General features: G+C 31.9%; 1 long non-coding RNA gene and 1 pseudogene across 2 annotated transcripts; one reads left to right on the forward strand and one right to left on the reverse strand.

The window, feature by feature from the left end:
- The first annotated feature begins 630 nt into the window (after positions 1–630).
- On the forward strand, positions 631–2,140 carry LOC149519945 (uncharacterized). The gene is made up of 2 exons (XR_016330429.1): positions 631–753; positions 884–2,140. It is a non-coding gene; the product is annotated as an uncharacterized LOC149519945 (long non-coding RNA).
- A 342-nt stretch (positions 2,141–2,482) lies between these two features.
- Positions 2,483–27,095, reverse strand: LOC111309129 (BRASSINOSTEROID INSENSITIVE 1-associated receptor kinase 1-like; annotated as a pseudogene). Its single transcript, XR_016330427.1, has 12 exons — positions 26,993–27,095; positions 26,208–26,340; positions 26,039–26,110; positions 25,382–25,525; positions 6,097–6,168; positions 5,919–5,990; positions 5,700–5,776; positions 4,948–5,073; positions 4,554–4,866; positions 3,781–4,175; positions 2,925–3,170; positions 2,483–2,893 (listed from the first exon to the last, which is right to left on the reverse strand). The product of XR_016330427.1 is annotated as a BRASSINOSTEROID INSENSITIVE 1-associated receptor kinase 1-like (transcript).

The raw sequence follows: 27,095 nt of genomic DNA on the forward strand, positions 1-27,095 counted from the left end.
TTTCACTCATTTGACACAATAAAAAACAATGTTTAAATAACACATATGTACATATTTTTTTTAACAAAAGAAATCTTTGGGATAAAAAAAGTTGTTGTTGTTGGTAATTTTTAAATTTTATATTTGTTAGATATTAATTTTTAAAAATAATTACATTAATTAATTAAAATATACATTGTGTTTCGTGCGAATTTTGATTTAATTTATTATTATGAATAACTCATAAATTGTAATAAAATATTTAATATAATATATAAATTTAAAAGTTTTTTAATATGATACATAAATTATGAATTTATTAATTAATATAATATTTTGAAAGTTAATTGTTTAGCATATATCATAATTTGTAATTATTGATATTAAAAGTAAGATTATATTAATTAAGAAATTCATAAATCAAATTTCACATTAAAAATTTTAAAAATTTATGTATTATATTAAATTTTTTGTAATAATTCAAAGTTATTTTGTGAACATTATACTTTTGATTCGAGGATCTTTGCAATAAGTAGTTTGTGTTACGTAGACGGATTTGGAGTAAAAAATTAGGAAAATTGATTTTTCTGCATTGGCTCACAGACAGACCAATCACAACAGAGCTACTGATATTCACCCAGGTTACAAAAAATGGGGCAAATTGAAAGTCAGGCTTCGGTTCTTTCAGATTTTATCTGGGGATTGTCTTCTTCCTCACAAATCCCCCACTCGGCCCGGCTCCAATGGCCTCCGAAGAATCTCTTTTCTAATAAGGTAAACTTCTTTTTAAACGCCAATGTGGTAAATTTTAACCTTAATATAAATCTTATAAGGAATAATTGAAGGTTTTAATCAAAAATTTCTACTTCATTGATGTTTATCAAATATAATCGCTTAAGTGTAGGGGTTCTCTAAGAGAAGGGTTCAAAAGCAAGTATGCAAATCAACCAAGGCATGACTGTGTTGTCAACTTCTGGCTGAAACTAAAGTTAAAACGGAGCCGAGATATGATCCCAAAATCCCTCACGTGAGTTACAGAGAAGCGAGAAAAACAGTCCTAAAATCTCGACTTTCGATGCTCTAACCTTACTTGATACACTCTTTGAAATCCTTTATAAAAGTTTCTTAACACTGACAAATCAAACAACCATGCATTTTAGTTTTCCCAAATAAAACAGCCTCGAGTCGAGTCAGAAGAAAGATGAATCCATCATGGACCCGAATAGCCTCTTTCAAAGTGTTCGTCAAAAAAAAAAAAGAAATTCTTAGATTCTCTCAAAATTTTGGGTTGGTTTCCCTTCTGGCAAAAAACACTCTCCCAAAGAAAATTTAATGCGTCTCCACCAATTTTCCATCGCGGGCTACTACAACAACGTTTGTTTTTAACTACTCTCCCCTTTATAAAAATACCAAAGCTTAACCAACTTTTCATGCTGAAGTTTCATCTAGATTTTAGTCCCTTTATTTTTATTATTTGTATTTTTCAGTTAGTAGTAACGAGGATCAAAAGGGATGGTCAAAATGACCTCCTTCTTCTCCTCTGTTTTTGAAAACAGAGCACCAAAGGTCTCTGTTTTCCTCCGCTTCTTGATTTCTTTGCATTGTTTTTCATTGATCTCGGTTCGGGTTTTTTGTTCAAATATCACCTGCTTTTGCCTGTGATACTACTACAAATCCAGAGGTTGCAAGTTATGGTTTTTGTAACGCATCGTTGGGGACAGATACGAGGGTGGCTGACTTGGTGCAAAATATGAATGGTGCTGGGAGCGTTAGTCGGCTTGGAATACCAAAATATGAATGGTGGTCCGAGGCTCTACACGGAGTCTCCAACGTCGGTCCCGGTACCAAGTTAGCAGCTTGGCTCCAGGAGCTACAAGCTTTCCTCAGGTCATCTTGACGGTAGCATCCTTCAACACTTCTCTCTTTGAAGCCATTGGCAGGGTAAAGTTGTTATATGTATATATACACACATATATATATATTATATATATATATATATATATATATATAAATTTTGGCTTTGTTATTCTTCCTGTTTACGTCGTTTCGCTTTTTGCTTTTATATTTCTTTCTGTCGTTTCGCTTTTTCTTGTGTTCTTTTTCTTTTGTGTATATGTTTCCGAAGATGATGCTAACCTAATGTTGATGGGATTTCTTTCAACGGGAATGGGCTTTTTAATCACTTATGTCTATTTTTAATTTTAATTGATTAAATTAAACTTAAATAAATTAATAAAAGTTATATGTTTCAAGATAAATTTATTAATTTAAAATTTTAAAAATATTTAGATCAATCATTTTTAATATTTTTAAAATTTACACTTTTACATGTAAAAAGATAAACAAAGAGATGATAATCTTGATATATAATTATTATCTAAAAATAATAAATTTTATGTCAATCTAATATATTTTTCAATGAAACAAAGTTTAAATGCTTTAAAGTTTAAATTTTTTTTGGCCATCGAGTTAATTTTAAAAATTTGTACAACACACAACTACATATTCAATATAATTATTCTTTATAAATAAATATTCAAGTGCAACTTATGTGACTACCATAATCCTCACTTACAGATTAAAAAAAAAAGAAAAAGAAAAGGTTTTTTTTCCCTCACAATGGGCCTTTTTGTAAATGTTGCATCTTGTTCTTTTTGAAAATTAGCTGTAATTCAGGAGATGATAGAAAATAGTTTTACTGTGGTATGTAAATTACAAAAACAGGATAAACGGGGCCGAAAAAGAAACCAAAATGAAAAACTATATGCGCAAATGTGAACAATGCAAATCTAAAATACAAAACCAACTCTGCCTGAAGACCTTCTATTTGCTGAAGTGGTCATCTAGGACCAGACAATTCATCTGGAGGGATGTGAGATGTGGAGTCTGCAATTTTCCAATTAGCTGAACATTTCTTCCTCCTCCCACTCTTCCCATCTTTCAGCCAAGCCGTTATGGTTATGCTCTTGGCCAAACATTTCTTCTTTCTGCCACTCTTCCCATCTTTCAACCAAGCCAGCACCCTCCAGCATCATGATGACTTCAGACATCTTAGTTCGTTTCATTGGGGAGCCTTGAGTGCACAAAAGAGCCACCTGGATTAGCTGTTCCACTTCTTCAACTATGTAATTACCCTGAAGATCCAAATCAACCAGCCTTTCCAACCTCCTGTCTTTCACAAGCCCTTTTACCTGAAATTTCAGCATTGCTGTCAAGTTGAAGGGGAAAAACAAGAAACAGAAACCATTTGTACCATTGATAAGCTTCACTTGAATTTGACATAATTGCGGTTGACAAAGATGTGAATCTTAATGGCATTAAAAAAAAAAATGCAGCAAAGATCAATGTCAAGATTGTAGTAGTTAATTACATAGGCTTCCAAAAGCCATTTGTTTTAAACCAACTTCATTTAAAAATAAGCATACCCAAAATTAGTGAACAGAATGGATCTTAGGAAACCCAACGTATCTTGACTGCTAGCAACTTAAAGAAAAGAAAAGATAGCATCACCCAACAACTATTTTATATTTTCTTTTTCCCTCTTCACCTTGTAGAGAAAACAATTTCAAGTTTCAACTATTTCTACTTTTCTGCTTTTGCGTTTTCACCTTGCAAGGAAAATAAAATAGAGCTTCACTCTGTTATAAGGGTAGTTCTGCTATACTGTACTTTTATCTATTGCTTTTGGCCAACCAAGTGAAACAAGAATTGAATAATTCCAACACTTGACAAGAATGACAAAAGTCAAACTGTGAAATGCACCACAATAGAGACACATGTAATAGGAAAAACAGTACATACCCAGTCAAGCAACATGACATCATCATCATTTGCAAGCCGAGCAATATCGAAAGCCTTCTGTCCTGTAATGAGTTCAAGAAGCATGACACCATACCCAAAAACATCAGTTTTCTCTGATGACGTTCCAGTTGATAGGTATTCAGGAGCTATATGACCAATTGTGCCCCGAACAGCAGTTGTCATATGAGTATCTTTATAGTCCATCAGTTTGGCCAGCCCAAAGTCTCCAACTACTGCTTCTAATTCCTCATCCAACAATATGTTTGCAGCCGTCACATCACGGTGTATAATCTTAGGATCACAATGATCATGCAAATATGCAAGTCCCCTTGCAGCTCCCAGTGCAATCTGTTTCCTTGTAGCCCAATCGAGTGGTGATTGAGACTCCGGGCGCTCTAGAGAATGTAAAAATCAGATGAATAGATGGTCCATTGTAACAAGAAGAGATCACAAAGTAATTGGATTCCATGAATTTCTCAAAATTCTACTTGGATTCAAAGACAATCCACATTTTCCAAATGTATGAAATTATCATAAGAAAGTCAAAATGTTTTAGAACAAGATTAGGATATGTGATCGGTAGTTCAAAATTTCTTCTCAAACAGCAGAAACGATAGAGCAGATATTGATATATGAAGCTCACACAAGAATAAATAGTTTACATCTGAAATGAATTGGTAACCAGAAAAAATATATAAAATAAATAACACACATAATATAAATGCAATGCATAACATGACTAAAGAAATAATTAAGGAAACAACAGCCGGTACCTCTTAAACAGGATGCAACACTACCATTAACCATAAAGGGATAGACTAGCAGCTGTTCTGTAGGGGTCAAGCAAAAGCCACGGAGCCATACTTATCATTTCTACCTCTGTTTGGAACTGCAACTCTCCAGCTTTAGTCTTTGCAAGTCTTTTTACAGCCACTAGAGAACCATCAGCTAAGCGACCTTTATAAACTTTACCAAATCCACCTCTACCCAAAATGTTTTTGTTGCTAAAGTAATCTGTTGCCACTTGTAGTTCATGCAAAGAAAACCTTTGAAGTTTTCCCAAATGAACTTCTAGGACCTCCTCAACTATAAAGAAAATTAGAAAAGTGAAGACATGCATACAACGGCATGGTATCAATTAAAACTATCTTTTGAAAAATCACTAACCAGGTACATTAAAGAAATGATCCTGTGGTTTCCTTCTACGCCACCAAGCAAGTAAAATTCCAGGAGCAGCAAAAAGCAGGATAGCTCCAGCAGCAACTCCAGCAATAGCACCAGTGGCAATATTACCTGCCAGTATAAGTTAGATAAATATAGATACTGCCAAGACACCTGTAACGCTAAAACTCATAACTATTACTAGCAATTTCAGCAGGCAACAACACCAATGCAGGAGGCAACATTTCAACTGAGAGAACTTCTGGGCTGGGGGTGTTAGAGGTGGAGCTCATGTTCTTGCCCACTAAGGAACCTAAAGCCGTTCCTAGGTACATCATCAGATTTTTGATCTGAACTCAAAGGTAAATTCTTAAAAAAGAGATCCAGATATAAGGAAGTTCAGGATGTAATATACTCAACCTACAGCAATTCTTGAAGGTAAATTCTTAAAAAAGAGACCCAGATGTAAGGAAGTTCAGGATGTAATATACTCAACCTACAGCAATTCTTGAAAGTAAATTCTTAAAAAAGAGACGCAGATATAAGGAAGTTCAGGGTGTAATATACTCAACCTACAACAATTCTTAGTATGTTACAGAGACATGGTAATACCAAAACAGTTGTTAATGCAGAGGAGAATTCCAAGGAATACCTCCAGAAAAAGAATAAATACTAATAAAAAAGAAGCAGGCCCCGAAGTTAGGCACAGTTTACAGTTATTAGCAGTGATAATAATAATAATAAAATCAAGAAAAAACCTGATGGAGTTGAAGCTGTAGGTGAGATAGGAGGTGGTGGAGCAGGTGGAAGATTATTCAGTCGATTATTAGCAAAACTGTGAAAAAAAAGATGCAGCAATTTAAGAGACTGGCCTGAGAGTATTAAATATAAAAAAAATGGGAAAAAGCAGTGGTGGTGATGGTCAGGAGTCAGAGGTGATAGGGTGAGAGAAAAATGAGATAGCATAGGAGAAAAACCTGATAGGAGTTAATACTGAAAAGGAACCATTAACTGGAATATCACCTACTAGCTGATTGTTTGAAAGATCCCTGCATCACATAATATAACATCTCACACAACTAATATGTTGTTCTAGAATTTAAGGTTGAACTGGCTAATGCGAAAATAAAAAAAAAATCTGACAGCGCCACTCACAGCACTTGCAGTGACTTAACGGTAGTTAAGGACCTAGGAATTTGTCCAGACGATTTGTTGTTTTTGAGACGCCTTTTCTACAGAAAGAAAGCATTAATTATATTGCATATTGATGAGATGACTAGAAATGTAACAGATAAAAAGTCATGCTTAGTGAATAATATTAGCACAGATATAATTAAAAGAAAAAGTTTATTGCACTAAAGAAACTATTTCTATATCTATATAGCCCATATCATCCAAGCATAACTAGCTCAACAACTTTTTAACCCAAACCAAATGGCCCCCAAAAGATTAAGCTCCTGTAGCTAATAATAATTGACTTGTATCCTTATATGGGTTTTAATAATGACACTCACATCAGATGTAGGATGGGTATCACAGCCCAACCACTCAAATTCTTGATGTCCTCGTCAAGGCAACACATCACAATCACAATTAACACCCACCCCACAATACCAAGATCTCACTAGCGCAAAAATGAGAGCCCACAACGGGCTAGTTTTTGTGAGTTATATGATCCACTGTGAGCCAGAATGTCATGGTTTTGTCCAGAAAAGGCATCTCACAAGCGTTGGTATAAGTCTCACATATACCCAACGAGGGATTTGGGGGATTACAATGTCATCACCTAGAATTCACTTAGTTTAATGTTTTCCTCCCGTTGGTTGTTACACTTGATGTCCAAACAAGATCATGAATAAAGAAGAGAAGAAAGGAATACAACAGAGAACTTCGGAGTTAATACCAACCACCACAGTGGAAGGGATTTGGTATTTTGGACCTTAGCTAGTCTTTGGTACCATGATGGTCCATTTGCAAGTTCGTTAGATAAAAGCTATCCTTTCTGGAAGTTCACAACTAAACCAATGGGTTTTTCAGCAATCAAAAAGTCCTCTCAGTTCAGGGAAAGTGTCATTGGTAGTTTTAGGTTTTTATTCCTAACCTAATAATTTCAGCAGTCCTAATCCAATTATGATTAGCTAAGTCTATGCAAATACATATTATTATACCCTTTTTTTTAGATTTAGTAGACTTCTATAATGATGCATACTGATAAATTCTTGGAGGGCTCTAAAGTTGTGAAATTAAGATTCCATTTGATATTTTTGCTATTTGCTTTTTATTTTTTAAAAATTTCTAAACAAAAGCAAAAGATAAAACACAATATCATAATAGATTTTAAATGGACAAAATAGCTTAAAATGTGAAACCAATTATAATATAATTGGTCTATATAGAAGTGGGGTCATGCATTTTGTCATCTAAAAGAACTATATGTTTTGTCTACAATCCTTCAAATTTTTATTTGCTTTTGCATCTAAATGCGCTTTTTGCTTTTTTAAAGCAAATAGCAAAAAGGATAACTAAACGGAGCCTAAATAATTCCTTCTTCTTCTCTGTATTGCTAAAATGTTCTGAGTTGGAGGAAGGGTTGAAAGACATGAACTAAATTTCAGTATCCCAATCAATTCTGTCCTATAAAAACCTACTAAAAGAACATTCTGCATGCGTAGGAAGAGAAGAGGAAATACGCAACATAACATATTATAAAGCACATACATTTCTAATAATAAAACCATTTACCAATCCATAGATTTGGGAATCTATCGTTAGACATTGACTTAGAGAGTCGCCATAAATTTTTTTTGTTTAGGTGCAATTGGCCACCTAAAGAATCTATTCTTTTAAAGAACACCTAAACTTAAGGGTCCCTAAAAGAATAGGTTCGGGTCTTTTAACCAAAACAAAATTCAGGAGTACGGTTACGTGTGGAGAAAATTATAACATCCTCATAATGCCCACCGAAGGATGGTATAAGCTTGATTTTGTGTTATCCGATGAGCTTTAAAAATTTTACAAAATAATTAACTATTGAAAATTATTCTTAATTAACTCCAATACTTTTGGTTGAAAATTAAGAAAAATCTCCTCACCTCAAGAGTATGCAAGAAAACTATTATTTCACTTGCAGAGACTCCATCGTCAGATTATTTAACATTAAAAAAAATTTCAAGAAAAAAAATAAAATAAAATAAAATAAAGGAATAATGATTTAGCTTTTGATATAAATCATTTTCTTTTCATTTAAAAACTCATTGCTTGTGTATAAGAAAATTTGATATTTTTAATTTTTCCTTAAAGCGTTTGAAAATTTTTTATTTTAAAGAAAATTGACACTTTCAACTTTTTCTTAAAATATATATATTTTTTAAATTTTAATTTCGAGAAAAATTGATACTTTCAACTTTTCTCTAAAATATTTTTTTTAAACCTTTTTATTTTCAAGGGAAATTGATACTTTCAACTTTATCCCAAAATACATTTTGAAAATTTTTATTTTAGAAACTTTATTTTTAAGAAAAATTGATGCTTTTAACTTTTTCCTAAAAATATATTTTTTAACCTTTTTATTTTTAAAGAAAATTGATGCTTTCAACTTTCCTCTAAAAACCTATTTTTTATTTTGGTGTTCAAAGGAAATTGATACATTTAACTTTCCTTTAAAAATATTATTTTATTTTATTTTCAAAAAAATTTGGTACTTTCAACTTTTCTTTAAAAATATATTTTTTTGAAAATTTTATTTTAGAAAAATCATTAAAAAGAAAAATAAAATAAAATAAAACTTAAAAAAATTAAGGAATACCAAATAATTTTAATTTAGAAATAATAATAATAATAAAAATAAATAAATAAATAAAATAAATACAAAACCTTAACGCGGCTCGGCTCAGCGGTTGGGATTCGACTTGGCTATAGGAAGAAAAACGGCTTGAAAACACAGTTCGGGAGTACGCGGCTCGGCTCCAGGGGTCGACTGGCACTCAGGTCAAACGCGGTTACGATTGGGTTGAGTTGCCCGAATGAAAAGTGCGCGGATCTTAGGTCTTTTTAACGCCAAAATGATGTCATTTTCATGGTATAAAAGGCTGAAATTCGATTTTTCCCTCAGATGCCTCTCTTCCTTCTCTCTCTCATCCCCTCTTTTCTCTTTTTCTCTTTCAAACAGAACTAGAATCCAGTTGAATTTTTATCGAATTCTGAAAAAAAAAAGTTATAATTTGGAAAAACACACTGGAAACTTCAAATTTCGCTTTAAGGTTGGTCGAAATATGGAAATTTGGCAAATTTTCCAAAAAAAAATTTGCCAAAAATTCCTAAAATATCTTAAAATCACTTTTGAACCTTCTAAACACCCTTTTTTGTGTTTTTTTTTCTCTGTGTTTTCGATGTATTTTCTATATGTTCTAGCATCTATTTATAGAGATTGATCAGAAGAGTTTCTGATCAATCCTAATTTCATCTGAGATTGGGATTCAATCTTTGAATCCAATCTAAACTCTACCAGCCCCTAAATTCATAGCAAAAAAGTTTATTCTAGAAAAAAATCATATATAAAAAGCAATAATAATTAAAACAAAATTCAAAACAAATAAACCAAAATAATAATAATAATAAAATAAAAATGGGCCCATCTTACCCATTTGGACCAAACCCAATTGCTCCGAGTCTAGACCAAATTGGGTGTCTACAGTTGCCCCTCTTTGCATATTTTCTGTGAAACATGAATTGTACAAAGACATAGACACCCATTCAAGATACAACTCGACTTTTTTTTTTTGTTAAAATTTTGATCAAGGCTCTTCTAAGTAGAGGCTCAACGACTTTAAAAAAATAAACAAAGCTCCTCTAAACAGAGGCTCAATAACTTTAAAAAAATAAATAAAACTCTTCTAAATAGAGGCTCAACAACTTTGAAAAGATAAATTAAGCTCCTCTAAACATAAGCTCAACGACTTTGAAAAAAATAAACAAAACTCCTTTAAACAGAGGCTCAACAACTTAAAAAATAAATAAATTGCTCCTCTAAACAGAGGCACCACCACTTTAGAAAAATAAATTGCTCATCTAAACAGAGGCACCACAACTTTGAAAAAATAAATTGCATCTTGACAATCATGTCCAGAAGAGTGAAAGATCATGTTTGAAGAAATTTTAAAAAATTATGCCCAAGGGTCTTACAAATCGATCCTAATACCGAGAGATATCCTTTTTCAAAAATTAAAATCTTACCTCACAAGCTTTTTTTCAAATTTAAAACTTTTACATCGAAAAATTTTCACATCTGTTTTCTCTATGTGGGATCTTGAAATACCCCTACCTTTTGAATTTATGCACTATACTTTCTTAAATGCAGAATATGCTATACGAAATACAATGCATGCGAAATTCAATGCATGCTATGCAAATGCTTGCTAATTAATTCCCATTCAGTTGTGGTACTCAAGTTTCTCAAGCCCTTTTCTTAAGCCTCGAACCCTTTATTCTTCGATGAGCAAGTCAGCGTAACTCTCAATCATCACTTTCATTTAATTCTCACATTCTTTCTACAAGAAATCTCTTTCCAAATTCAATATTCTTATCAGGAACTAAACATCTCAAATTTGTCATTATCACTTTCGACCTTTCCAATGTAATGTAGAAATCTTTAATGCTATTATTCATTTATCAATCATTATTTCAAACTTAAAAAGTAAGAATGCATTCACACATTTCTTCCATTGTAAGGTATTAGGGAGAAAAGAATAAGAATAGTTAGGAAATAGTCAACAAAAATGACACAAAAAATGAAGTAGAATATTTTTTATTAGCAAAAATGTTGGTAAACTTTGGCCAAGAAAACTTTGGCCATTCGGAGTCCATTTTCTTTTATTATTGTGTTGACTTGGAAGAATTCTTTTTAAAACCAACTCGCCTTATCGAAAACAACAAGATTGAACTTTTTTGTTATGAACTCTCATCATTCTTCTTTGATATAGCTCACTTTGGTACAATGCTGTCAATTTCTTTTCTTCTATGAAATTAACTGTTCATAGCGTTCTTGAATCCATTTAGCCTCTTCCAGTTCAACTTCTTTTAGAATCCTCAAGGATGAGATCTCTACTTCTACTGGTAATACAGCTTCCATCCCATAAATAAAAAAATATAAAATTGCCCCAATAGAGGTACGTACTGATATTCGATATGCATGCAGTGCAAATGATAACTTCTCATACCAATCTTTAGAGGTCTCAATCATTTTCTTAAGAATTTTTTTTATATTCTTGTTAGCTGCCTTCATTGTCCTATTCATTTTCGAATAGTATGACATCGAATTATGATGCTTGATATTGTATTGGGCACATATTTTTTGCATCATCTTACTATTCAGATTATTAGCATTATCTAAAATGATTCTTTTCGACAATCCATATCTGAAAATGATATCTCTTTTTATGAACTTGCAAATCATAGATCGTGTTACATTTGCAAATGATGTTGCCTCTACCCATTTCATGAAGTAATCTATTATTACGAAAATAAACATATGCCAATTAGAAGCCTTTGGAGTAATAAGACCAATGATATCCATACCCCACATCAAGAATGGCTAAGGTAGTGCCAAAACATGTAAAACAGATGACAGAGCATGGATCTTATTAGCATATATTTGGCATTTGTGACATTTATGAGCATAATCAATACAATCGCTCTCTATTGTCAACCAATAGTACCCTGTTCTCATGATCTGTCTTGCCATCATATGTTTACTAACATGTCTCCCATATATTTCATCATGTACCTCTTCAATGATTTTTTTGCCTCAATTTTACGTATTTAAACAATACTTGATCATAATTTCTTTTGTATAGAACATCTTCATTCAAAAAAAAGCTCATAGCTAATCTTCGGATGATTATTTTATCATTCTCCGTTGCATGGACTAGGTATTATTGGTTCTTAATATACTGTAATATATCATAAAACCAAGGCTTCCCATTCTTCTCTTCTTCTAAATTAGAGTAATGAGCTGGCACATCTTTGACATTTAACTTGATAGGTTGAATGTCAATATTATCATTAATTCAAATCATTGCAACCATAATAGCCAAGGTATCGACAATCATATTCTTCTCTTGAGGTAAATGATCAACCTGAATATCTTCAAACTTTTTTATTAATTTTAAAATATACTTATGATATAAAACGAGTTTTGAATCTCTCGTCTTCCATTCTCCTTTCAATTGATATATAACTAGAGCAAAGTTTCTAAACACTTTTAATTCTTTAACTTTTTTATCTATAGTAGCTTGTAAACCCATAACACATGCTTCAAATTTAGTAATGTTATTTGTGCAATTAAAATTTAATCTTGCTGTTATAAGATAGTATTATTCTTCTAAAAAAATCAGAATTACGTTAATTCCATGTCCCAATGCATTAGCAGCTCCATCAAAGTACATCTTCCAATATTTTTCTTCATGCTCCCCCTTCTCTAATTGGGAATAACCATAAAATCTTCATCGAAAAACTCTAATCTCATTGGTTTATATTCTTCAGTAGCACAATTTATGAAAAACTCAGTTATAGCACTCTTTTTTTTTTTTTTTGGTTTACATATATAATATCATATTTTGAGAGCATTACTTGCCACCTAACAATTCTCTTAGACAAAGAAGGCTTCTTGAAGATGTATTTAATTAGATTCAATTTTACTATAAGCTAAGTGATGTGGTAAAGCATATATTTTCTGAATCTTTTGACAGTCCAAGCTAATACATAACATATTTTCTCTAAAGAAGAATACTTGGACTCATATTCTATGAATTTTTTACTCAGATAATAAATAGCTCTCTCTTTTTTATCGTATTCATCTTACTATCCCAGCACACATTCCATTAAATTCTCACACACTGTCAGGTATAAAATTAAGGGTTTCTTTGAAACAGGTGGCACCAACATTAAGGGATTTGACAGGTATTACTTAATTTTATCAAAAGCCACTTGGCATTTTTCGTTCCATTTTCTAAGGTTATTCTTACAGAGAAGCTTAAAAATGGGGTCATATTTATAAGTAAGCTGAAATATGAATTGCGAAATGTAGTTCAATCTTCCCAAAAAATCTCAAACTTCTTTTGGTGTACTCAGAGGCGACAAATTTTGAATGGCTCGTATTTTGTTTGGATAGACTTCAATCCCTCTTTCACTGACCATAAAACCTAGTAACTTCTCTAACTTTACCCCGAATATGCACTTGATTTGGGTTCAACTTAAGTTAAAATTTTTTCAACCTTTCAAATAACTTTTTAAGGTTGGTGACGTAATCTTCATTTTCATGAGATTTTGCAATCATATTGTCTACATACACCTCAATCTCTTTATGCATCATGTCATGAAAAAGTGTCACCATGGTCTTTGGTATGTTGCCCCGACATTCTTTAAACCAAAAGCCATGACTTTATAGCAAAAAGTTCTCCACATGATCACGAAAATGATCTTTTTCATATCATCTACAGCCATTTTTATCTGATTATACCCTGAAAATTCATCCATAAAAGGAAAACATTAAATGTTTAACCGTGTTATCTACTAGTGTGTGAATATGAGGTAAAAAAAAGCTATATTTTGGGCTAGCCCTATTTAAATCATGATAGTCTATGTCATAACAGTTTTGATATCGTCAGACGTAAAGGAGTTTTAAAATCGAAATAAATGAAAGAGTCACCACCAGTCTTTGTTAAGGTGTGATTGATCACCCAAAAACTTATTTTTTTAATAAAACTATAAAAACGAGTTTCAAGTTTTTCAAAAAGATAAATTTTGATCTACGAAAAAAATCAGGTTGAATTTGAGAGTTGATTACGTGTAGAAAAAAATTAACACCCTCACAATGCCCATAAATTGATATCATTTAACTATGCATTATTTTCGGTGTTGGGTAAAAATAGTTTCAATTTAAAATTTAACACTAATTTCCTTCATTTGAAAAAATAAAATTTTGTTAAAGCTCTTTATTTAAGAATATTGAAAAAATCTTAAAGTTAAAGAATTATTTTAAAATTCTCCAACATCTAGGCAAAATTTAAAATAACTCTTTTCGCTTAAGATTTAACACGATAATCCTTAAAATGAAATAACAATCTTTATAGAAAATAATTGTTCGTAACTCTTCAACCTCTAGACAGAGTACCAAGAATTATTTCTTTCGAAATGTTATTTTTATTTTATTTTATAATATCACAAATTTTTTTTTAAAAAATGTATTATTCTTTTTTTTATTTATAAAATATTTTATCATCAAATAGTAAATAAAAATTAAAGAGAGAATAATGCAGATAATTATCGATGATAACACGCTAATTTATATATATCCTAATGAATGTCATGTAAAATGAAATGCAATTTAAAAGTTGGGTTCTTAAGTATAATGAGACCACCTTGACTCTCCAACATCTAGGCAGAGCTTAGGTGTGACTGTTTATATTTAAAAATCTAATTTACTATTATACTTTTTATTTGTTAATCTTATTATTAATGTGAATTAAGAACTCGTGTGAAAAATTTAATGAAGTGGAGTTTCCTATATACCCCATCATTTAGGTAGCATTCGGGAACAAACCATTTCATGTGAGATTTTCACATGTATCCTTAAAATTTTGAAATAGATTTAGGATAAGGTCTAGGGTTTAAGTTTAGGGTTTGGAGGTTTGGGGTTTAATTTTAAGGTTTCAATTTTTCAGTTTTAAAATTTAAGGTTTGGATTTTAAGGTTTAAAGAAAACGCGAACTTTTCTAAAAATCTCCAACATCTAGACGGACTTTCGGAGCAAATTCAATTTTTATAATTTTTTAAAAATTAATTTAAGAAACTTAATTTTTTTATAAAAATATTTTTTAAAAAAAAATTCTTTTTTTATGAAAACTTATTATCAAAAATATTATTAACTTATTTAGTATTTTTTTTATAATAATAATTCCTCAACATCTACGCGAAATTATTATTTTTAAAATATGATTTAATTTCCTCCAACATCTAAGCAGAAAAAATAAAAAAATACTTTATTATTATTATTATTTAAGCATTTTTAATATTTTTTAGTTATTATCCCATATTATTTTCATTTTATTATTATTAAAAAAAATAATTAAATATTTATCCTAATAAATTAAAACATTTATCGTGCATAAATATAAAAACTTAAAATAACAAAAATAATAATATATAAAAAATTAAAAATTAAAAAAAAAAATTTTACTTGAATCGGACCTGTCAACGGCCCGATCAATGTTGGTTTGAATCGATCTGACTGGTTCGATAGTTCAATCAGCGGTTCGGGCGATCCAACGATTCAGACCGGTTCGATAGGTTCACTGGCGATTCATCTGAACCGGTTCAAGACTGGCTAAAGCGGATCGTCGGGTTGAGTTACACAGACCCCGGGTCACGGGAACGCGTGGATTCTCCCTGGTTCGAAACGGCATCGTTTTGGGTTTTTTTTTACATAAAGCCAAAGTTTTTTTTTTAGCTCAGTTTTCTCCTGTTCCCAAAAAAAAAAATTTCAGAACTCTAGAGAGAGCTCGGGCGATCCACCGGTGATCGACCGTCGGTGTCACGCTGTCGTGTCGATCGCCGTCTGGGCCACTACCTATGGTGGTCATCGGTGGTCGAAAAACTTTAAAATCCTCCAAGAAGCTCTGTTCGCCGTGATCTTTCCAGATCTGATTTCCTCTTGGTCGAAAATGCCCTCGATCGACGTAGATAGAGGTTTAAAGTTTTTTATTTTTTTTTAAAAAAATTGAAGTGGATGATGATTTTTTATTTTTGTAGGTAGCCGGTGCTGGGTTCCTCGCCACTTAGGTAAAGATTATGTGGCTTTGTTTTTGTTTCTCTATTTGTGTGTTTAGGGATCGTTTGCTTTCTGTTTGGGTTAGAGGTAGCATTGTAGGGTACGTGGGATGAGAGGGTGTTTGATGTGGTTTTCTGGTAATGGTTAATGGTTTGAGTATAGGTGATGAGGGGTTTTGGGTATCTGAGTTTGTGTTAGAGGATATGTCTAAGAGGAGAGAGTGTTTGAGGATAGTGTGTCTGGTGGGAAAAAGCTAGGTGTTTGGTGCCAAAAGGGTGTCCGAGAAAGAGTCTAAAGGGAAAGAGTCTGGGAGTTTTAAAAAGCTTCAAATAAAAGGATAGATGGTGGTCGTAAGCGTGGGAAGGGGGCTGTCTGGTCTGGTGGCTAGACAAGAGGCTGGTCAAAGGCTGGACAGAGGCAACAGCAACATCGTACCAGCCTTCTGGTTTCTGTCTCTTTTTTTATTATATTTTTTTACATATATTGTATTATTATTATTAAAATTATTAATATTAAATTGAAATGAAAATAGTAGACCCAAACAAAATCAATATCTACAGTCTACACACATTCTTACCTTTTCATCTTTCTTAAAAATTGGTACTATATTGGCTACCTACTCTGGATACTTGATCACTTGTAAAAAACCTACATTAAACTGCTTCTTCACCTTTTTTTGATCTTTAGTGGCATTTCAAGCTTCATTCACCTCTGTTTCTGTTAGACTGGCTTATATTCTAGCTTTAGAGGCAGTCTATGCTATACTATCTCTGTACTCAGCCCTGACATATTCTGGTAGGACCAAGCAAACACATCTATAAATTTTTAAAGTAGATTTTTCAAACGTTACCTATCTCCTGATGAAAGTGAAATGCCAATTTTGACCTTTTTCCTATTCTTCTCATCTCTTAGATTCACCAAGTTAGTTATCTTCTAATGAGGTTCAATTGACTTACTTTTTTATTCAATCAATCTCATTAGGTCCGAAGGTATAACATACTCTTTAGAATTATCTTCATTATCAAGTTCATCAGTGTTAATTGAATTTTCAAAATTAACCTCTTGATCGTTATCATAATTATCTTCTTGTTCATTTAAAGACTTGAAATTGAATAAAATAAGAGATGTGGGCAAGATGTATTTGGAAAATGGAAAAATGGCAATAATGAAGGCACAAGAAAAAATGAATGAAAATACATCCTTCCTAATTTTTATTAAAATAGTAAAAGATAAATGGCCCAAACAAAAAAGATCACCCTAATACCTTGAACAATAGCTATTAGAATGTACAATTACATTGAGTTAATCTCAAGGATAAAAGGTATTTCAATGGTACTTTAATTGTTCAGCTCATAATCTGGTGGACAATGGCATACCCATCCTTTTTGTTCAAGCCTTGTTTTATCTTCAATAGCATGAATGGTTAACTGGGTAAAAACCTCTTCCATACTTTCTTTTATATTTGGGTACATGAATCCTCTCAGTCTAAAAGTCTCGTACAAGTGTGGGATGATCATTAATCTTACTATTTTATCTGCTGGTCTTCTCTTGATCTCCCATTTTTTTGCTTCATAGCTTAGACCTAGCCTTTCACTGTTGTCCAACACTGTTGGGGGCTTTCTTATCCCCTGTAAATTCTTGCCTAGCCGTACTCCTGGATACTAGCCCTTATTGATGACTTGACATATTACTATCTTTGAAAATGGTTGATTTTTAAATCTTTCACCTACAGAGTTGACTAACTCGAAAGATCGATAAAAGCATTCCATCGCTTTCTCAGCAGTTTCCACATATGGGGCATTCAATGACTGTGTCACTAGCATGTCTTCTTCTCTAAATACCATTAGCAATTGACCTTTTACATTAAACTTGATATTTTGGTGTAAGGTAGAGGGCACAACACCTACCATGTGAATTTATAACTTTCTTAGCAAACAGCTGTAAGATGAAGAGATATCCATCACTTGAAATTTCACATTAAAAGTGCACATCTAATTTACAAAGGCATATCGATCTCTCAGAACTTTTTTTCCGATCCCATCAAAAGCTCACACAACCATTTGATTATCCTTCATATAAGAGTAGTCGATAAATAACCTTACCAAAATTGACATAGGCATGACATTAATAGCAGAGTCATTATCATTAAAGAGCTTAGCTATGATATGGCTCTTATATTTGATCGTGATATACAGAGCCTTGGCACTTCCCCTTCCCTCTGGAAGAATCTCATAATCACTAAATGATATATAATTTGGCATAGCCAAATTTTCGGGTAAATGATTCACATATTCAATAGACACATTATGCGTCATATATGCCTGGTTTAACACTTTCAATAGAGCATTTCGATGTGGTTCTGAGTTCAATAGCAATGATAATAATGAGATTCGTATTGGCATTTTATTCAATTGTTCAACAACTAAATATTCACTATGTTTTATCAGTTTTAAAAATTCATAAGCTTCCTTTTCTGACATTGGTTTCGGATGATCCTCCTTAGGTTCCATTTCGGGGTTATTTTGTTCTTCTCCCACCTTGGCTTTCTCTCTTCTAGCTTTTTCCAATATTTTTTGATTGAAGCATCTTTCACTTCGGGTAATGCCTCTTACACCAGTTATATTGGAGGCATCGATCTTAGAAGCATTCTCCGCTTGCCCCTGAATTACTATATCACAGCCATATTTTTACGGTGCATCTTTATCATCTTTATATGAGAATGGAGTCAGAATTTTAAAAGTTATCGACCTGAGAATGAGTTTGTTTATGACAGACTTTGGCTTGTTCCTATAGTGAATTATTACCGACTTTGAAAATAATTTTATAAGCTTGTCAGTCATAGATGTTTCAACATTTTTTGAGTCTTTTCTCTCTTCATAGAGTTTAATCTAGTATGAATCCAAGAGGTTTTGTACCTCTTGATGAAACTACTCACAAGCTTCGATAAAATGACCAATTATCCCACTATGATATTTATAATTAGTGCCTGCTATATATCCCCACGACAACAGTATGAACTTATTAGTTGTATCATGTCAGCTTTTCACAAAGCATCAAATAACTGACTGAAAAGTGTCTTAATATCTGTAACTTTTCTCTTCAAATGACGCTCATGTTCCTTACTTAGAGCATTCACATGTGATTAGATAAAGGATTACCACTAACATTTGGTGTAACTACCCCTCCTGTATCAAAGTTAATCATCCCATCTTTGATCAACCGTTGCACTTAATGTTTCAAGATAGTGTATTTTTTTATGGAATGACCAACAATCCCATAGTTATAGTCACAATGAAATGTGAGATCATACTACTTAGGGTAAGACAACTTGAGTGGCTTTAATTTGCTAGGAGTAATCAGATGACTATTATAAAACTCACGATATAACTCTATATAAGTCATGGAAATTAGGTAAAATACAAGCTTTTCGTGAGTATTTCGTTGCTCTCGTAATACACCCATTGGGTTAGCTGAACGGGTCTGAGGTCTTAAGGTAGGTTAAATGTTAGGACTGTATGTGGTATTTTGAGGCCTAAAAAAAGGTTGATATATTTGGGGATAAGATGATTGTGAAAATTGTTGGTATAGGTAAAGAGAAGTGTTATTCACAGCAGGATAATATGGAAGGTATCCTTATGGTGGGTACGATTGATAACTCCTGAATTATTGTCTATCAAAGCTCACGGCTTGAGTTTCAATCTCTTTTTTCTTTAGGGCTCTTTTACTTAATGCCTCTCTTTCTTTTAACTTACCATTCTTAATAGCACTCTCAATAATTTCTCTTGAAATCATTATATCGATAAAATTCTTGGTTGTATTCCTTATCATCTTTCATAATAAGATGATTTCAAAATGCTAACGAACAATACTATAATTTTTCTTTCAGTTAGAAAAGGTTGCACTTGAGAAGCTACATCCATCCACCTCTGGGCATATTCTTTAAAAGACTAATTTACCTTTTTCTCCATGTTCTGTAAAGATAAACGATCAGAAGCCAAATCCATGATATGTCGATATTGACTAATGAAGTTATGGGTCATATCGCTCTAAGAATGGATGCGAGTTCTATCCACTTGTACATACCACCTAGCAGCAAAACTTATTAGGCTATCTTAAAAAACATGCATTAATAAGTTTTCATTATGGACATTGTCTACCATCTTCCGACAACACATGGTGACATGAATTTTTAGGCACTTTGTACTATCATATTGCTTAAATTTTAGTACTTTGAACTTTTATGAAATGACCATATCTAGGACTAAGCACAACCCAGCAGCATCGACAGAACCATAAAAACTAATTCCTTTTACAGCCCATAACCTTTATTCAAGCATACTAATCGTCGAATCTTCATGAGATTCCACCACTTTTGATTTTTTTTTCTTTCTTTTTCAAGTCATCTAAATCAAGAACTTGGATCGATTCTACTACCTTTTCAGTAAAGACAGGGTTCATATAGCTATGGTAATGCTCTGGGTTCAAAGCTGATGGCATTTCAGGGTATACAAGATATGTAAACTGCTGTAACGATATATCCTATGTAGGCTAGACTTGTTGTAGACCAAAACCTGAAGGATATAGAGGGTCTTTTTATGATTGAGGGCCCTGTTGGCTTATGTTCTCTTCTTTTCTTTTTTCTTTGTTCAACTTGTTAAGAACATCCAAAATCTTACTCAACTCATTCTCAATCTTTTCCTCTATTTTTTCCAATTTCTTAAATCGATGAAAATTTTCTTGTTCAATTTGTCTGACTCTGACTCTTGTGTTATATTTGTGGGTAGGATTCTTACTGGATGGAGCTATCCTTAAACCTTAAATATCATATCTTAGAATTAGCAAGTTTATATAACTATCTTATGGTTACTTTGTTAAATTTATTGAATGAGAATACAATGAATGAAAATGTATGCATGAAAAGAACATTTGCCTTAAGACAGTGTTTAACCAAAAGATTTCATTTATTCCAAAGAACTTTTATTTACATAAAATCTATCATCCTAGAGTTATAACCATAAAATCGTTTGATCTGCTCATACTAAGCTTTGGCTTCCTCGATGAAATTTAGGAGACGTTGCCCATGTTCTCCTATTGGAGCCACCACTTGTTTCAATGCCTTACCCCATCTACCTCTTTTTTACCCACATACCTTTTTGTAAATTTGAGACGTTAAGTGCTCAATGTACTTCTACCTTCCTAGGTTTTCCTTTTTATCACACCAAAATGCTCTCTAACCAATGCAGTAATGTAGTCTTCTTGTTCATTCAACCTTTGTTTCAACCTGCTTAAGTAGCTGTTCAATATGTTATTTTTTATTTGTATTTAGGTACTTTTTTCCTCTAATTCAACATATTATTGTTTTAATCGCTTATTTTCATCTGTCAACTCAGCAATTGTTATCTCTTTGGCTTTTACCTTCACACATAACCATTTATGTTCTTGGTGCAGCTTCGCTAGGTCTTCAACAGCTGTCACATTCTCTAATGATCTTGCAGACTTTAACTTCTTGTTTTTTAGCTCTATCTTTCCACTGATCTTTTACCTCTTGAAGCTTCTGAATCTCTTGCTTTAGCCTATCTTTTTCAGACTCGAATTCTTTTGTCGTAAGCTTCAATTCTGATAGTGTTTCTTCAAGCTTTTCTCTTGTTGACGGTTGAAAGCTTTCATAAGTGAATGTCATTTTCTGTCTTTATCTTGCTCTCCAAACCAAATACCCCTAAGTGATCTTATCAATGAATGGTCCAGGACTCACTTCACAGAAGTTTTTTCATGCTTTAATCATCTCATTGATCCTCTGAATTGTTTTTGGCTCACTGTAAGAAAAATATAATTGACGAAGCTTATGCGTCATGGGAATAAACTGTTCTACCCCAAACTGCCTCATAACTAGAAATGACGCATAACTTGTTGCTCTCTATAAACCCAAAAGTGAGACTACAGAGTTATCTCTACAATGATACAGCATAGGTTCACGATTCATCCATGGGACTAACCCTCTTACTTCGGCACTTGTCAATTTTTGTAAGAAAGCTACCTACTCTTTTTTATACTTTTGTTCTAACCACCCACTTTTACAAAATTCTTTGATCGAAGCTCGATTGCAGACATAAAGCTTTGAGAAAATACATTTTCTCCACTCAAAGTGACTTTTCATCCATAAGTACAATAACTATATGCAACCTATAAAACGTCATTTCAACGACTAACTCAAAGATCTTATAGTTTTTGCTAATATTACCATTGAAGGGTTACAACCATTGATTACACTTTCGAACAAGTCAATCACTGCTATTTTAATATAACCTAAAACCTTTGAAAATATCATCATTCCGTATATGACTAAGGCAAATACATCTAACCCCCGCTCTTCATCAGCATGTTGTATTAAAAAATCATAAAAAAACTTTCAAGGTAGGCAAACCTGTTCTGGTTTTTTGTTTGTATGAAAATCCATAATCTCTTTGTCTATCCCTATGAGATGAGCCAAATTCTTACGAAATCCTAACTTATGTTTTTTTACATATATCTTGTCAAGAGCCTTGAGGTGCAAACCCAACAAAGTCGAATATTCTTCGATGATTGGCGTCATATCAACTTCATTGAATATGAAACACTTGTATGTAGGATCTCAGAATTGCGCTACAACTCTAATTAGTTGATTGTCGACATTTACTGCAAGAAGGTGTGGTATATGCATATGTCTCTAACAAAACTCCTCTTGTCTTGATGCACTCATCTTCTTCCATATATCTATCAAATCTTTTAGATTGTTTTGTTTGAGGAGGATAGATGTCTCTTAAGACAAGGTAAAAGTATAACCGATTGATAAACAATCCCTCATCTTTAGTTGAATCTTTTTTTGCTGGACCTTGACTTCGTTGGGTGACTCACAAGGAGCTAATACAGACGAGAACAAACTAGTCGTTCTGTGGAGTCCATGAAAAACTCGTTGTTGAAGACCATCTTTCAAGCCAATGTTCTTTATGCAACTTTATGATATAAATATAGATCATGCAAACATAAATAAGAGAAGAGGTTAGTACATCAAATAAAGAAAAATAAATAAATAAATAAATAAATAAATTAAAACGTCACACACAATAAGATGTATGAATCATATGCTTTTGATCAATTCTAAAGGGAAGGAGATGGCTCTATATATAGGTTGGCACTTATAGGTTTCACTATATGTGATTCGATGTTAAAATCTAAAGGTTTCCAAATTGCTCCTGACATTATTATCCATTACAGACTAGTAAGGCACCCCAATCCTTACCCATTATAGGCTACAAGTGAAAAATATTCAATTTGAGTAAGAGTATTTCGTTAGTCACTGCGGAGGCATTAAAACCTCACGAAAGTAATAGGTACTTTACTCTCTCCTAAAAGGACGAAGCTCGAGTATAGAGTTCATGTTATGCACATGCTTATGAATGACAGAATTAACAAAGTAAATAAATATGAATGAATAAAAAATCTATACAAAAGGTTTAATTTTATTAAGCTTTTAGATAACACGAATTTATTTGCTGCCTGACTCTCGGATGTCCCCAGTAGAGTCGTCAAACTTCATAACAAATAGATCTGAAGAGCTATCGCTAGACATTGACTTAAAGAATCGTCATCAATCTTTTTTATTTATGTGCAATTACTCATCTAAGGAATTTATCCTTTTAAAGAACCTCTAAGCTTAAGGGTCTCTAAAAAAATATGTTCGGATCTATTAACCAGAATATGATTCGAGAGTACAATTACCTGTAAAAAAAGTTATAGCACCCTCACAACGCCCATCGAATGATGGTACGAACTTGATTTCGTGTTATCCGATAAGCCTTAAAAATTTTATCAAGTAATTAACTATTAAAAATTATTCTTAATTAACTCCAATATTTTTGATAAAAAATTAAGAAAAATCTCCTTCCTTCAAAAGTATTCAAAAAAAAAACTATTGTTTCACTTGCACAAACTCCATCGTCAAATTATTTAACATTAAAAAAATTTCAAGAAAAAAAAATAAAATAAAATAAAAAGAAAGAAATAATGATTCAGCTTTTGATATAAATCCTTTTCTTTTCATTTAAAAACTCATTGTTTGTGTACAAGAAATATTGATACTTTCAACTTTTTTTTAAAGCATTTGAAAATTTTTTATTTTAAAGAAAATTGATAGTTTCAACTTTTTCGTAAAATATTTTTTTTTGAAATTTTAATTTCAAAAAAAATTAATACTTTCAACTTTTCCTTAAAATATTTTTCTTGATAATTTTTATTTTATAAATTTTATTTTTAAAAAAAATTGATACTTTTAACTTTTTTCAAAAATATTTTTTGAAAATTTTTATTTTAAAAACTTTATTTTTAAAGAAAATTGATACTTTCAACTTTTTTCCAAAAGCCTATTTTTTATTTTGATGTTCAAAAGAAATTGATACATTCAACTTTCCTTCAAAAATATTTTTTTATTTTATTTTCAAGAAAAATTGATACTTTCAATTTTTTCTCAAAAATATTTTTTTTGAAAATTTTATTTTAGAAAAATCATTAAAAAGAAAAATAAAAAAAATTTAAATTTAAAAAAAATAAGAAATACCAAATAATTCTAATTTAGAAATAATAATAATAAATAAATAAATAAAACCTTAACGCGACCGGGATTCGGCTCGGCTCCAAGAAAAAAAATGGCTAAAAAATGTCGCTTGAGAATGCGCGACTCGGCTCTACTCGACTTCAAGGGTCGGCTGGCACTTGAGTCAGACGTGGGTTGCGATCGTGTCGGGTTGCCCAAATGAAAAATGCGCGGATCCTGGATCTTTTTAACGCCAAAATGACGTCATTTTACACAAGTATAAAATGCTACAATCCGATTTTTCCCTCGGACACCTCCATTCCTCCTTTCTCTCTCTTCCTTTTTTTTTCTCCTTCTCTCTCTAATAGAACCTAGAATCTGGTTGAGTTTTCATCGGATTTTGAAAAAAAAGAACCAAAATATGAAAAAACACGCCAGAAACTTCAAAATTCATCGAAAAAGTTGACTGAAATCTAAAAATTTCAAAAAAATTTCAAAAAAAAATTCGTTAAAAATTCCTAAAAAAATCTTAAAATCACTTCTGAACCTTCTAAACACCTTTTTTGCGTTTCTTTTCTCTCTGTGTGTTTTCAATGTATTTTTTGTATGTTCCAACATTTATTTATAAGGATTAATCAAAAGAGTTTTTGATCAATCCTAATTTCATCTGAGATTGAAATTTAATCTTTGAATCCAATCCAAACTCTACTAACTCCCAAATTCATTGTAAAAAAGTTTCTTCTAGAACAAAAATCATATATAAAAAGCAATAATAATTAAAACAAAATTAAGAACAAATAAATCAAAAATAATAATAATAATAATAATAATAATAATAATAATAATAATAATGAAAATGGGCTCATCTTACCCATTTAAACTAAGTTCAATTAATCCAAACTTGGATCAAATTGAACGTCTACACAATTCAGCAAGCAATATATCAACACGTAAAAGCTGTCTACATGTACTAAAACACATGACTAGAAAGCAAGAGAACAAAGAAATTAGATAAATTAACCACATGAAAATGTAAAATGTGTTCGTACAGGATACGTAGTTTTGGAAGCTTGCCCAGAGAAGTTGGAATGTTCCCGGTTAAAGCATTCAAGGAAAGATCCAAGCTCACCAAGTTTATCAAATTTCCAAGCTCCTCTGGGATTATTCCAGATATGTTATTGCGATAAAGCCCCCTGTCATAAAAAATTGACTTAGTGATTCTTGGACAAAGTCACAAAGGTAGTTCAATAGAAGCACGTAATTCAAGTATCTTTGTATGAAATGTGCAACCAAATCCAATGGAATGCAACCATCTTCATGATTAAGCATAACCAATAAAAACCAGTGCATAGCGAAAAAAGCACACAAAATCTGAGCTCTCAAATATTTTTACTTTTTCTAAGGTTGAGTGCCAGAATTTCACCATGAGTTTAAACTCAGGTATTTTTCTAGCAAGTTATGATTATTTGATTTTACACAGTTACAAATTTAAGAAAAATGATTCCCAATGAAACTTATCTACTACAACCAAATCTTGGAAAAGAATCTAAAGGAAGCCCTAAACAATAAAAAAAGTCATTAATTATTTGGCAAAGCATGCTGGTGTTCTGTTTTTCCTTTGTTTATTTATTTATCTTTTGCTGCTTAAAATAATTCTAACAATGTAAGGCAGCATGTAATCACCAGGGCCAAAGCTATCCACTTACAGATACTGCAAATTCATAAGCTGCCCGATCTGTGGAACCAATTGACCAGAAAGATTCGCATTCCCAAGATCACTAGATTGACGAAGGAAAAGCATTTATTAAGCCAAACTAGAAACTCGAAAGTAACATCAACTGCAGTAGCAAAAAGGTACATCATAAGAAAACTTACACTCTTGTTACACTTTTTTCACTATTACATGTGACATAAAACCATGTGCAAGGATTAACAAGGGTTGAGTCCCAACTTCGCAACACATTATTTGGGTCAATCAAATTGGTCTTCAAAGCATTTAAAGCATCAACTGTTTCATTACATAAACCGAGAACTCCGATGGAGATCAAATCATATTATGAAACCATTTAAACTGTAGGGGATGGGCCAAAACTCCAGCTTAAGTTGAAAGGTTCATCACAATAAACATAATACTATCCAGACGTCGGACATTGATGAAGAAAAAGCATTGGCTAATTTCACCTAACTAAGTATGGAGAATTAGAACGTTCATATCCAAAATTTTTGCAGAAATTAATCATTACGAAGCGTGCAACTATCCCTTCAGTCAAGTCACTTAGTGCACTGAGGCTAATTGAAATTTAAAACAAGCAGTCAAGCCTTATGCCACTTCTAAACCAATCCAAAATTGCTACTAATTTCTTCTAATTTGAATCTCATAAAAAAATCAAAATGCAAAAATAAAAAACTAAAAAAAAAGAAAAAAAATTATATAAAATAATTTCATGATTTCAATATATATATTTTCATTTAAATTATATCGCATCATCGTATTATTAAAAAATTAATTATTTATTATAAATTAATTAATTAATTTATTAAAATAAATATTTACTATTTAGTTAGTACAATAAATAATTAATTTTTTTAATAATATGATTATATAACCTCAATCATTTCATTCACTCTTTTCCCAGTAAAAAAAAAAAAAAAAAACGAACCTTCAGCATTTCCCGCAGATCTGAAAACCAAATACAACACCAAAATCAACCATAAACAAACTGAGATGAATCGCTCCATCAATTTTTTTTCCACTTTCGATTT

The sequence above is a fragment of the Durio zibethinus genome, chromosome 2 (genome assembly GCF_047325235.1).
Source record: "Durio zibethinus cultivar Kanyao isolate XHJ-2024 chromosome 2, ASM4732523v1, whole genome shotgun sequence".
Classification (NCBI taxonomy): Eukaryota; Viridiplantae; Streptophyta; class Magnoliopsida; order Malvales; family Malvaceae; genus Durio; species Durio zibethinus.